The sequence below is a fragment of the Piliocolobus tephrosceles genome, chromosome 18, assembly GCF_002776525.5.
Source record: "Piliocolobus tephrosceles isolate RC106 chromosome 18, ASM277652v3, whole genome shotgun sequence".
Taxonomy (NCBI): Eukaryota; Metazoa; Chordata; class Mammalia; order Primates; family Cercopithecidae; genus Piliocolobus; species Piliocolobus tephrosceles.
Genome location: NC_045451.1, coordinates 9,245,219 through 9,259,957, shown reverse-complemented (window position 1 = coordinate 9,259,957; position 14,739 = coordinate 9,245,219). Strand labels below are relative to the sequence as shown.

The 14,739-nt window shown below is 40.4% G+C and overlaps 1 protein-coding gene across 2 annotated transcripts in view; it reads left to right on the top strand.

The window, feature by feature from the left end:
- The window catches only part of SOCS6 (suppressor of cytokine signaling 6), a 43,260-nt gene that overhangs the window by 13,080 nt on the left and 15,441 nt on the right, over window positions 1-14,739 (top strand). The window lies entirely within an intron of this gene.

Sequence of the window (14,739 nt, the reverse complement as noted above, 5' to 3'; positions counted from 1 at the left end):
TTCTGCGTATGTTCTGCAGGTAGCTGAAATTGGGATTTCATGACATACTGGATGAGGTATGAGGTAAAGAAAGGAGCCAAGGGTGATTCTGAATGTTCTGATCTGATCATTGGAAGAATATGAAGTAGCCGGAAATGGAAGTAGGATAGAGAAGATTTAAACCTGCAGGTGGGGAGTGTGTAGGGGTGGGGTGGGAAAGAGCCAGAGTTTAGTTTTGAACTTGTGAAGTTTCAGGTATCTGCAAGACATCAAAGTGGCAGTATCCCGAAGGGAGCTGAATATAACTAATCTGTAAATGAAGAGAGAGAATTTGGGAGTGTAGGCACATCAATCCTATACAGTGTCATGAGCATGAATGAAATCATGGTTGGAGAAGAGGGGACCGAAGTCGGAGTGTTGGGGCACTCCTATTAAGACTTCAGAGGGGAACTAGCAAAGGAGTCAGACTGAGGGACCTTGAGAGTGCGGTGTGCTTAGCAAAGAGGTAAAATTATATGAAAGGAAAAGGAGTGGTCAGTGGTCACACAGTGCCTCTAAGATTAGGACTGAGAACTCACGCTAGACAAGAGCTGCACTGTGCGCTGGTTGGTAGAGAAGCCTTTGGTGTGGGTGTCAGAGAAGGTTGGAGAGGAATAGTAGGCGTCGGTAGACACAGTTCTCCTAAGGTGTTTTGCTGCAAAGGGAATGAGAGAGATGGGGCTGCAGCTGGTAAGGAAAGCGGGGTCCCCACAAGTTTGTTTATATATGAGAAATAACATTTTCTGGAGTGATCCAGTGGAGTGGGGAAATTGTTGGGAGATTAAGTGTGCCAGCTGACCGTGGGGGCCCTTGAGCAAGGCAGCAGGATACAGTAGATGGAAACATGGTGCTGAGTGGGTAGATGGGGGCCGAGTCCAAGGTCTCCTGATGTCGTTCCTTTTCTAGGTGAAATAGGAAGTTGGGCCATCTGCTGAGATATTAAATAAGGGAGTGTTCCAGGGGTAATGGGAGTGTTCCGGGGTGGAGAAAGGAGAGGGAAGGTGTGAAATGGTAGGCCGGGAAGGAGAAGAATGGACCAGGGCAAAGTAGTTTGATTTCCAGACAGTGGTAAGGACCCACCTGAGGGTCATGGCCTTGACTACAAATGAGACCCGTCCGACCAGCTCTTTTTCTCCAGCCGTATTCAGCTCTGTGGATGCAGGCATGACATACGCGGAGTTGAATTTGCTAATAAGGTTTTACCAAGAGAGTTTTTCAGAAGGAGAATAGAGGAAGGGGATAGAAGTATACACAAGGAAATGATTACAGTGATGAATTGTGGAATATAAGCTGAGTAGGAAGGGAAGAGGGTCTTGAAAGCTGGTAGGTGTATCACTCTTGTCATTTAGACTTTGAATATTCAAGGCCAGTTCGTAACTATATATACACCAGTACAAAAAAAAATTTAAGTCAGATTTGCAAAAAGTTATTTTGAGCAGGTAAAGAGGAGGAGGCTGTCTTAAGTTCTACCAAAGCCAAAGAATAACAGTAAAAACAAAAAGCTACAAAAAAACCCAATAGTCTCATCTTCTGATTTATTTTTTGTTTGGCAGTCATGGTATAAGTGAAAGCCAAGAAAAGCCCCTGCATTTTTAATGGATTCACTCAACCATTTCCTTTAAAAAAGTAAGAACAAACAAGCTCACAGGTTTTATTCTTATAAAAACACTGCATGTTCATTATAGGGTGTTTTGAAAATAATGTTTACAAAAATTCTGCCATCCAGTTAACAGTTCTGCTGTACTTTGTGGTCCAGTTTTCCTCCCTATTCTTTCTATGTAATTGAACCACATACATATAATTTTGTTTCCTGTGTTTTTGCACTTAACAAATGAACAATATGAATTTTCCCCTCATGTTATTTATAACTCTGTATAAATATCAATTTCAGTGGTTCTCTAAAGTTCCATTGTGTAAACGTGCCAGGATTTTGTTTACTCATACTGTTGGAAATTAGGATGTTTCCAATTTTTTAAATTTAAATTTACTTTTTGTCATAAATAATGATCCAGGGAATATTTTTATTTCTTATTTTTTTAAGATTGATAAAAACAGCATTATTGGGTCAGGGAGTATGATTGTTTTTCAGTTGCATATTGCCAAATTAATTTTTATAACTGTATTAAGATACCTTCAGCACGGTGGCTCACGCTTGTAATCCCAGCCCTTTGGGAGGCTGAAGCAGGTGGATCATCTGAGGTCAGGAGTTTGACACCAGCCTGGCCAACGTGGTGAAACCCATGTCTACTAAAAATACAAAAATTAGCTGGGAGTGGTGGCATGTTCCTGTATTCCGAGCTACAGCAGGCTGAGGCAGGAGAACCGCTGGAATCGCTGAGGCTGGGAAGCAGAGGTTGCTGTGAGCTGAGATTGCACTACTGTGCTCCAGCCTGGGTGACACACCGAGACTCTCAAAAATAATAATAATAATAATTTTTTTAAAAAAAGACACTTTCAGGCAATCAGTACAACCATTTAGAAAAAATCTCTGCCAATTTGACTTTTGGAAAATCATAGTGTTAATAGTTTAATTTGTGTATCTCTGATTCTTGTGAAGATTGATATTTTTCCATAAATGTGTTGAGTGAATTGGTTATATGCGTGGAAAAATATAAATCCCTACCTACCTCACACATAAATCAGTACTAGATTAATCAGGGACTTAAATATGAAAACCAAAACTTGTTTACAGCAAATTCACAAGAACATATGATCTCAGGGTTAGATGAATTTTTTAAAGACAATAGAAGAGGCAAAGGTAAACTGATAAATTTGACTAAAATAAAGTGGAGAAACTTCTGATGCCTCAGGTACTAGAAAAAGACTAAAAAGTCAAGATACAAGGTCAATGCAATGGTAAAGAAAAAAGAGAAAAGACACAGGATGATCTGTATGAACTGATGCAGAATGATTTCTAGGGGTGTGAAGTTTTACCTGCCCCGTGATACATTTTTTGGTTATCTCTATTTAGCCACACACTTTAGTCATCACTTTGCCGCAATCGGGAGAAAAGAAAGACTTGATTTAAAAGCCACCCCGTCTTACATTTCCACCAGCAGTGTGTGAGGTTTCTGGTTGTCTGCACCCCTGCCTTTGTCATGATATTGTCTTGATAGTGTTTGTGCAGTGGTATCTTTTTGTGGCTTTAATTTAATTTACATTTTGAATGACTAATACTATTAAGCACCTTTTCGTGTGCTTATTAGCCATTTGCGTGTTGTCGTTGGTCAAAGGTCTGTTCACATCTTTTGCTCATTTAAAAAATTAGGTTTTATTTATATCTTGGTATAACCTCTTGTCAGTTGTGATACACAGATATTCTAACCTGTGACTTAGAAGATACGATACAGGTATTTTCTTCTAGCCTGTGGCTTATCTTTCTTTTAGTGGTTTGTTTTGAAACACAAACAGTTTAAATTTTAGTTATTAGATTTTAATGATGTCTAACTTAGCAGAGTTTTCTCTTATATGTTGTGCTTTTGGTATTGTGTCCAAGAACTCTGTGTCCAAACTAGGGTCACAAAGTGTTTTTTAAGAAGTTTTATAGTTTCAGGGCTGAGCGCAGTGGCTCACGCCTGTAATCCCAGCACTTTGGGAGGCCGAGGCGGGCAGATCAGAAGGTCAGGAGTTCGAGACCAGTCTGGCCAACATGGTGAAACCCAGTCTCTACTTAAAAAACACACAAATTCTGTGGGCATGGTGGCATGTGCCTGTAATCCCAGCTACTGGGGAGGCTGAGGCAGGAGAATTGCTTGAACACGGGAGGCGGAGGTTGCAGTGAGCTGAGATCGCACCACTGCACTCCAGCCTGAGTAACAGAGCTAAACTCCGTCTCAAAAAAAAAAAAAAGAAGTTTTATAGTTTTAGTTCATACATATAGGTATATGATCCATTTTGACTTAATTCTTACCTGTGGAGTGAAGGTTTACATTTTTGTTTTTAGTTATTCAGTTGTCCCAGCACCATTTGTCAAGAAGACTTTCCTCATTGACTTGTCTTGGGACTTTTCTTGAAAATCAGTCGACTATAAATGTAAAGACTTATTTCCATACTCCTTTATTCTCTGATGTGTATGCCAGTCTCTATGTCAGCAGCACACTGTCTTGATTCCTATAGTTTTATAAACACTTTTGAAATCGGATAGTATAACTTTGTTCTTTTTCAAAATTGCATGTCAATATAAAATTTAGGAATGTTGTATCAATTAATATAAAAAAGAACTTACTAAGCTTTTGATAGGGATTGTTTGAATCTGTAGATCAATTTTAGAAGAATTGCCATATTAATAATATTGAATCTTCCAGTTCAAAAACATGAAATCTCTAAGTACTTAGAATCTCTACATTCTCTTAGCAGTGTTTTGTAGTTTTGACTGTATGAATCTTGTACTACATTTTTTAAATTTATTCCTCAGCAATTTTATATTTTGTGAACAGAATTGTTTTCTTAATTGACTTTTGGTGTGCCAGTAGTTTTATTGTTGTAGGCTTGTAGGGTGTGTGTGTGTGTGATTTCCTTGGGTTTTTCTATGTATAAGATTTTGTCAGCTAGCCAGGCATGGGGGCTTATGTCTATAATCTCAACACTTGGGGAGGCCAAGGCTGGAGGACTGCTTGAGCCCAGGAGTTCAAGACCAGCCTGGGAAACATAGGGAGACCCTGTCTCTATTAAAAGTTAACTAAGTGTGGTGGCATGCATCTGTAGTCCAAGCTCCTTGGAAGGCTAAGGCAAGAGGATTGGTTGAGTTCAGGAGGTCGAGGCTGCAGTGAGCTGTGATCATGCCACTGCACTCCAGCCTGATGACAGACTGAGATCCTGTCACAAAAAAACAGCTGAGGTGGACGGATCACAAGGTCAGGAGATTGAGACCATCCTGGCCAACATGGTGAAACCCTGTCTCTACTAAAAATGCAAAAAATTAGCTGGGTGTGGTGGCGTGTGCTTGTAATCCCAGCTACTGGGGAGGGTGAGGCAGGAGAATCACTTGAACCTGGGAGGCGGAGATTGCAGTGAGCCGAGATCGCACCATTGCACTCCAGCCTGGTGACAGAATGAGATGCCATCTCAAAAAAAAAAAAAAAAAAAAGGCAAAACTAAGATTGTATCAACTATGAATAAAGGTGGTTTTATTTCTTCCTTTCCAATTTGTTTTTTTGTTGTTGTTTTTTTTTTGAGACGGAGTCTCGCTCTGTCGCCCAGGAGGCTGGAGTGCAGTGGCGCGATCTCGGCTCACTGCAAGCTCCGCCTCCCGGGTTCACGCCATTCTCCTGCCTCAGCCTCCGGAGTAGCTGGGATTACAGGCGCCGCCACCTCGCCCGGCTAGTTTTTTGTACTTTTTAGTAGAGACGGGGTTTCGCCGTGTTAGCCAGGATGGTCCCGATCTCCTGACCTCGTGATCCGCCCGTCTCAGCCTCCCAAAGTGCTGGGATTGCAGGCTTGAGCCACCGAGCCCGGCCTTCCTTTCCAATTTGTATGCATTTCTTTTCTTGTTCCACTGGCTCAAACCTTCAGTACAGTGTTGAGTAGAGGGGGTGAGCACAAATGTCCTTGTCTTGCACCCAGTCTTAGTGGCAAAGCATTCAGCCCTTCACCATTAAGTGTGATGTTAGCTGTAGGTTTTTCATAGTTGCCCTTAATTAGTTTGAGCAAGTTGCTTCTATTCTTAGCTTATAAAAAGTTTTTTATCTTCAATAGGTGTTGTCAGTGCCTTCCTGCAGCTATTTGTTTTTTTGTTTTTTTTTTTTTGAGATGGAGTCTTGCACTGTCGCCCAGGCTGCAGTGCAGTGGCACTATCTCGGCTCACTGCAGGCTCTGCCTCCCGGGTTCATGCCATTCTCCTGCCTCTGCCTCCCAAGTAGCTGAGACTACAGGCGCCCGGCTAATTTTTTGTATTTTTAGTAGAGACGGGGTTTCACCGTGTTAGCCAGGATGGTCTTGATCTCCTGACCTCGTGAGCCACCACGCCCGGCCGCCTTTCTGCAACTATTAAGATGATCATATGTGCTTTTTTCTTTCTTTGTTAGTATGCTATGGTGCATTAATTGGTTATTGATGTTGAACCAACCTGGATAAATCTCATTTGGTCAAAGTATATAATGCTTTTTATATGTTGCTGAATTCAGTTTGCTGATAAGTTTTGGCCAAGCATGGTGGCTCACGCCTGTAATCCCAACACTTTGGGAGGTCTAGGCAGGAGGATTGTTTGAGGCCAGGAGTTCTAGACCAGCTTGGGCAACATAGGGAGACCCTGTCTTTACAAAAAATAAAAAAATTAGCCAGTTGTGCTGGTGCATGCCTGTGGTCCCAGCTATTTGGGAGGCCAAAATGGGAGGGTCACTTGAGCCTGGAAATGGAGGCTGCAGCGAGCCATGATTGCACCACTGCACTCCAGCCTGGGCAACAGAGTGAGACCCTGTCTGTAAAAATAATAAAGAATTTTTGTATCAGTGTTCATGATGGATATTGATTTTTAGTTTTCTTGTGATGTCTTTGGCTTTGGTATCAGGGTAATACTGGCCTCACAGAATGGCTTGTTCCTTCTTCTCTATTAGCTGAAAGAGTTTGTGAAGATTTGTATTAATTGTTTTAATCTTCAGTGGAATTTACCAGTGAAGCCACCCGAGCCTGACCTTTCTTTATAGGAAGGTTTTTAATTATCAATTCGTTCTTTTTTTGTTTGTTTTTTGTTTTTGTTTTTGTTTGAGACGGAGTCTCGCTCTGTTGCCCAGGCTGGAGTGCAGTGGCGCAATCTCGGCTCACTGCAAGCTCCACCTCCCGGGTTCACGCCATTCTCCTGCCTCAACCTCCGAGTAGCTGGGACTACAGGCACGCACCATCACGCCCGGCCAGTTTTTTGTATTTTTAGTAGAGACGAGGTTTCACCGTTTTAGCCAGGATGGTCTCAATCTTCTGACCTCATGATCCACCCGCCTCTGCCTCCCAAAGTACTGGGATTACAGGCGTGAGCCACCGCGCCTGGCTATCAATTCATTCTTTACTCATTATGAGTCTATTTAGATTCTCTGTTTCTTTTTGAGTCAGATTTGGTAATTTGTGTCTTTCTAGGATTTTGTCCATTTTCTCTTAAGTTTTCTAATTTGTTGGTAAAAGGTGGTTTATAGTATTCCCATATAATCCTTTACATTTCCGTAGGTTTGACAGCGATAGCCTCTCTTTCATTTCTGATTTTGCTAATTTATGTCTTCTCTCTTAATTTCTTTGTCAGTCTAGCCTAAAGCTTTGTGTGTGTTGTATCTTTTCAGATGACCCACTTTTGGTTTTGTTTATTCCCTCTTGTTTTTCTGTCTTCTATTTTATTAATTTCTACTCTAACATTTACTATTTTATTCTGCTTTCATTGGGTTTAGTTCTTTTCTACTTTCTTAAGGGTGAAAGCTTAGGTTATTGATTCGAGACCTTTTCTGATATAGGCATTGAATGCTGTACATTTTTTTCTAAGCACTGCTTTAGCCACATCCCATAAATTTGTGTATGTCTTGTTTTCATTCTGTTCAAAATATTTTTTACCTTTTTCTTCTGATTTTTAGTCTTTGGCCCACTGGTTATTTAGAAGTGTTTTGTTTCATTGAGAAATACTTGGTGTTTCTCCGGATTTATTTCTGTTGTAGATATCTAATTAATTTACTTCCGTTGTGGTCAGAGAACATGCTTGGTGTAATTACAGTGTCAGTCTTTTCACATTTATTGAGGCTTTTTGAGACAGTCTTGCTCTGTCCCCCAGACTGGAGTGCAGTGGTGTAATCATGGACAAGGTGCAGCCCCAACGCTCCTGGGCTCAAGTGATCCTCCTGCCCCAGCTTCCCATGTAGCTGGGGCTACAGGCATGTGCCACCATACCTGGCTAATGTGTTTTTAAATTTTTTGCAGCAGCTAGGTCTCACTATGCTGCCCAGGCTGGTCTTGAATTCCTGGGCTCGTGTGATCCTCCCACCTTTGCCTCCCAAAATTCTGGGATTATAGGTGTGAGCCACCACACCTGGCTATTGAGGCTTATTTTGGTCTGTCCTGAAAAATGAAGCCTTGAAAAAATATTAGTTAGGTCAAGTTAGTTGATAGTGTTGAAGTATTATAAACCTTGCTATTTCATCTTTATTTGTTCCATCATTTATGAAATTGGCTTTTTGAAATCTTCAAGTATTATTGTTGAATTGTCCTTGTCTCCTTTCAATTCTCTCAGGCTTTGCTTGCTGTATTTTGGGGTTTTATTAAGTGCATATGTGTTTATAATTGCTGTGTCTTCATTATGTATTGACCCTTTTATCATTTTGAAATGTCCCTTTTTGCCCCTAATAATACTTAAAGTCTATTTTGTCTGATATTAATATAGCTATTGAAGCTCTCATGATTATTATTTTCATGGAAACTTTTTCCTGTCCTTTTTAAGTGGTTTGCGTCTTTCTGTGTTAGGGGAGCCTGTTGTAGCCAGCACATAGTTGTTTCTTTTTTAAAAAGAGATTTAGTCTGACAATTTCTACTTTTCGAGTAGAGTGACATCAGCACACTTTTTCTGTAAGGGTCAGATTGTAAATGTGTTAGGCTTTGCATGCTTTATGACCCCTTAACAATGCAGCTTTATGGCTGCAGTGAGAAAGCAGCCATAAAAGATATGTAACGAAGTAGGAGTGGCTTTATTCCAAGCTTTTATTTATGAACATTGAAATTCAAATTTCATGTAATTTTTGTGTTACTTTTTTTATCATTAAATAATAAAAAAACAATTTTTTAGCTTATGAAATACACAGAAAGGATGATGCGCTGAGTTATGCCTGTGAACTAAAGTTTGCTGACTCCTGGAGTGAGGGTTTATTAGTCCAGTCACACTTTATGTGATTGTTGGTTCCATTGGATTTATGTTCGTCATTTTGCTATTCTTTTTAAATTTTGTTTTTGTTTATTTTTTCCTCTGTTACTGCATTATTTTGTGTTAAGTGCATATTTTTTGGTGTGCCAATTTAATTCCTTTGTTGACATCTTATTTTTTAAATAATATTGTCTAAGTAATTTTATTCGTGGTTTCTCCACAAATCGCTCCATGTATCTTTGCTTATCACAATGTATTTCAAAATAATGCCACCTTAATACTGATAAAATACAGACACTTGGCTTCATGTCTCCTTTTCCTCCCCTGACTTTATGCCGTTATTTTAATTTTTGAGACAGAGTCTCGCTCTGTTGCCGAGGCTGGAGTGCAGTGGTGTGATCTCGGCTCACTGCAACTTCCACCTTCCAGGTTCAAGCGATTCTCCTACCTCAGCCTCTCGAGTAGGTGGGATTACAGGCATGCACTACCACGCCAGGCTAATTGTTTTGTATTTTTAGTAGAGACAGGATTTCACCATGTTGGCCAGGCTGGTCTCGAACTCCTGACCTCAAGTAATCTGCCTGCCTCAGCCTCCCAGAATGTTGGGATTACAGGCCCATGCCCAGCCTGTGCTATTATTTACGTAAATTACTGTATGTTGTATGTTATAACCTCAACGGTACTGTTAACAGTTATTAACCTATACAATCTCATGGCCTTTGAAGAAGAGAAGAAATGAAAACAATGTATTTATAGTATTTAATTTTTTTTTTTTTTTTTGAGACGGAGTCTCGCTCTGTCGCCCAGGCTGGAGTGCAGTGGCCGGATCTCAGCTCACTGCAAGCTCTGCCTCCCGGGTTCCCGCCATTCTCCTGCCTCAGCCTCCCGAGTAGCTGGAACTACAGGCGCCCGCCACCTCGCCCGGCTAGTTTTTTGTATTTTTTTTGGTAGAGACGGGGTTTCACTGTGTTAGCCAGGATGGTCTCGATCTCCTGACCTCGTGATCCGCCCGTCTCAGCCTCCCAAAGTGCTGGGATTACAGGCTTGAGCCACTGCGCCTGGCCTATAGTATTTTAAATTAACCTACACACTTGTCATTTCTAGTCATCATCAAATGTGATGAATTCAAAGCACTGAATGGTTGCTATTGACAGTTTAGTCCAGCTTCATAGTTACATTTAGGGAAGATTTATTGGCCTCCTCATTCCTTTTTTTAAAATATAGTTTTTATAAATGATTTTTTTTTTTTTTTTTTGAGACAGGGTCTCACTCTGTTGCCCGGGCTGGAGTGCAGTGGTGCAGTCACAGCTCACTGCAGACTTGACCTTCCTTCCCAGGCTCAGGTGATCCTCCCACCTCAGCCTCCTTAGTAGCTGGAACTACAGGTATTTGCCACCATGCCTGGCTGATTTTTTGTGGGTTTTTTTTTTTTTTTTTTTTTTTTGCAGAGACAGGGTCTTCCTATGTTGCCCAGGCTGGTCTTGAACTCCTGGGCTCAAGCAGTCTGTGCACTGTCCCCATTTTCACATGAGGAGACTGAGACATGGATGTCCAGGGTCATTGGGAAATAATAGTAGTTGCGACATGGACTCCCCTCTCCTGTGTGTGCTCTTTTTTTTTTTTTTTTTTTTTTTTTTGAGACGGAGTCTTGCTGTGTCTCCTGGGCTGGAGTGCAGTGGCCGGATCTCAGCTCACTGCAAGCTCTGCCTCCCGGGTTTACGCCATTCTCCTGCCTCAGCCTCCGGAGTAGCTGGGACTACAGGCTCTTAATCATGAGGTTCTGTGTTGCCATGCCTGATGTTCAGTGAGTGCGCATTCAAGTCAAGTCGCAGTTTCTGAATTATGCACCAAGGGTTCAGCACTTGTATCCAGTACTTGGTAACTTCTTTTGTGACTTTGGGCAAATTGTTAAACTAAGGTTCAGTGTGCTCTTCTACGAAACGGAGATAAAAATAGTGTCTTCCAAGTAGAGCTCTTGTGAGGATTCAGGAAGATAAACATAACATTTGCTCGTGCATAATCTCCGAGTGAGTGGTGCTTGGAGCAGCAGCAGAAGTAGCAGCCTTAGTGACAGGAAGGCTCCCCTCATTCCTCGTGGTCTGAGTTAGGTGTGGCTCTGAGTGCTGATGGCATTCTGAAATGTGTTTCTCTTAGAGCACTTCTGACAGTCTCCTGCAGATGTTCACCCATGTATTCTACACTAGAATCTAAGATCCTAGAAGGTAATGAGTTCATCTTTCATCCTTGTGTTTTTGCTGTTGCTTGAAGAGGGAAGCAAAAGGCTGAAATGAGGTACTTGGAATGAGTCAAGGCATGAGGGTAATACTTTGCTTCATGAAATTAAAACTTTAGGAAGAATTGGAACCGTTTGAGAAGGCTTATGGGAGATGGATTAAGGAAAGTTGTTTATACGTTTGGCCCTGAGAGCATCAAGGTCCTGCTTTTCATAATACCAGGTGACTGAAACACAGAGATAGGGTTTTTTACTTAGAGTGCCTTATTTTACCTTAAATTGTACCTGAACACTTTATGGGGTGGAGTGGTTGTTTTATAGTAATGTAAAATCTGCTTGACAGTCACAGAAAAGTCTAATATAGAAAATAAAAGTCAACTGAGCTTCCTTATCCCTTTTCCCGTTCACTAGAGATGTAACTACTGTTACTTGTATATTCTTTGAAACATTTACTGTGCACTTTTAGGCATATAAACGTATATACAAATGAGATAATCTTTGCATTTAGTTTCATAGCTTGATTCTTTCCCCAGTACTGTGTCGTGAACATCTTGCTTTATCTCTATAACATTGCATTGTATTATCATTTATTACACTAGGCTAATGAGTTTTTTTTATTTATAGTTGCTTCCTGACATTTAGGTTCCATATTTTTGCCAAAATGAATTATGTAGTAAATGTTTCGTGTAGAGAAGTGAGCTCTAAAATCAGTTGTGTGATTTTAGGCAAGTTCCTTAACCTCTCTGTATCTCAGCTTCCCCATCTATACATTGAGAATGTTAGGCCGGGCGCGGTGGCTCAAGCCTGTAATCCCAGCACTTTGGGAGGCCGAGACGGGCAGATCACAAGGTCAGGAGATCGAGACCATCCTGGCTAACACGGTGAAACCCCGTCTCTACTAAAAAATACAAAAACCTAGCCGGGCGAGGTGGTGGGCACCTGTAGTCCCAGCTACTCGGGAGGCTGAGGCAGGAGAATGGCGTAAACCTGGGAGGCGGAGCTTGCAGTGAGCTGAGATCCGGCCACTGCACTCCAGCCTGGGTGACAGAGCAAGACTCCGTCTCAAAAAAAAAAAAAAAAAATGTTAGTACTTCTACTTTTACTAGCTGCAGACATCTGTATAGCCTAGTATGAGCCAGGCATTGTTTTAAAAAATCATATATATTAATGCATTTAAACCTCACAACTAGCCTGAGTGATGGATACTGGTATTTCTAAGATGATTCCATGGTGGAGAGAGAATACAGTACATGAACTTATGCAGTCTGGTTCCACAGTGGATAGTACCAAACTTACGGGGTTATAACAAAGACTTAGCACATAGTAGGCCAATATGTGGTCTGTATTTACCAATATTAGGTCAGTGATCAAGTAATGTTTGCTTTTTTTTTTTTTTCAATTAATGCAATAAGGAACATTGTTGTCCATATGTCTTTGTTTTTGGCATGAGTATATGTCCAAAGGACAAATCACTAGTAGCCTGATTACTTGGTTAGGTGTATATCAATTTAAATTTTTGGTAAATGTTTTCAAATAATCTTTTACAAAGTTGTAATTGACTTCAATCATGAGTTATGAGTACCAAGTTCAGGATGCCTTTCCCAACATTGTTAATGGTTTAAGGTTTTCAGACTCAGATGAAGAGATTATCTGGTTTTGGTTTGAATTTCCTTTTCAATGAATTTTAAAAATTGAGATATAATTTGCATACAGTGAAACCACCTTTTTTAGTTGCATTTTGTTGAGTTTTGACAAATGCATTCAGTTATATAAACACCACCACAATCAAGATATAGAACAATTCCCATTACCCCAAAATTCTTTAGATTTTTTTTTTTTTTTGAGATGGAGTCTTGCTGTGTTGCCCAGACTGGAGGGCAGTGGCGTGATCTTGGCTCACTGCAACCTCTGCCTCCTGGGTTCAAGCAATTCTCCTACCTCAGCCGCCTGAGTAGCTGGGATTACAGGCAAGTGCCAAGCACCACCATGCCTGGCTAATTTTTGTATTCTTAGTAGAGACAGGCTTTCACCATGTTGGCCAGACTAGTCTCGAACTCTTGACCTCGTGATCCGCCTGCCTCGGCCTCCCAAAGTGCTGGGATTACAGGCGTGAGCCACTGCGTCCGGCCCATGGATTTTTTAATGATGAATGAATTGAGAATATTTTAGGGTATTGATTGGCTACTTGAATTTGTGTTCTCCCTCTTGCTTTCATAATTTCTTTTTTATTCTTGCCTTTCTTCTTCCTTTCCATCATTCTTTTTGTGTGATGTTTGTTTCTATGCTTTGCCTCCTTGCTTTTTGAATTCTTAGACTTTCTCTTACTGATTTCTAACAGCACAGTTTATGTTACAAAATTAATCCTTTTTCATATGTATTTTTTCAGTTTTTCTCTGTTTTTTGCTTTCTTTATGTCATTTTTTGGTTATCAAGAAATTTATACATTTTGCACTGTCAGCTTTATTCATCTTTTATGGATTCAAGGTTTTATGTTATATATTAGAAGGCCTTCTGCAGTGCAAGGCGTTTAAGAAATTTTTTCTCCAACTTTTTTATTTTAAAAATATAAATATTTATATATTTGATCTTTCTGGAATTCATTTTGAGATAGGAAATTAAGTAAGAGCCCTGCTAGACCCACTAGTCCCAAAAGTTTCTCCCACCTGCTCATCATCGTTCATTGGTAGTTCACCTTTCCCTGGTGGTCTTAAGATGTCTTCTTAATGACACACTCTTCCCATAGGTCTCTTGGTCTATTTCTTGACTTTCTATTCTGTCTTTCCCCTTCTCCAGTGTTAAGCTGTTGTCACATGTTTTAATATGTCATGTAGCTCATCCTCCTTCAATTAGTCTTTTAGAATTGTTCTCTTTTTGTTGTTTGCATAACAAAGTTAACTTCACTGTCATTTTGTTGACTTTCTTGAAGAAGCATTATTGGTGTTTTCTTGGGATCTCGAGTCAATATTTTGACAGGATTGAATTGTTTTACCTAAGAACAAGATGTGTCTATGTGTATTTGATCTATTATGGATGTGTCTATGTGTATTTGATCTATTATGATTCTCTAAGGAGTTTTAAAGTGTTTCATGTAGTTTTACATTTCCTATTCAATTTTTTTGAAGCTGTTATAAATAGGATCTAGTCTTTTATTATGTTTTCTCATCTGCTTCTTAAAATTATAGAATCTACAAAAATTAGCCGGGTGTGGTGGCACACACCTGTAATCCCAGCTACTCGGGAGGCTGAGGCAGGAGAATCGCTTGGACCCAGGAGGCAGAGGTTGCAGTGGGCCGAGATGACGCCACTGCACTCCAGCCTGGGCGACAGAGCGAGACCCCATCTCAAAACTAAAAATAAAAAAGTCATAGAATTACTACTGATTTTTACATATGAATTTTGTAATTGGTCACTTGACTGTTTTCCCCAATACAGTCATGCCCTGCAAAATGACAGTTTAGTCTATGATGAATTGAGTGTGTAATATGGTCCTATAGGATTATAATACCATATTTTTACTCTACCTTTTCTTTCTTGAGATATGTTTAGATACACAAATACTTACCATTGTGTTACATTGCCTACAATATTTAGAACTAACGTGCTTTACAGGTTTGTGGCCTAGAAGCAATAGGCTATACCATAAAGCCTAGGTAAGCTATACAATCAC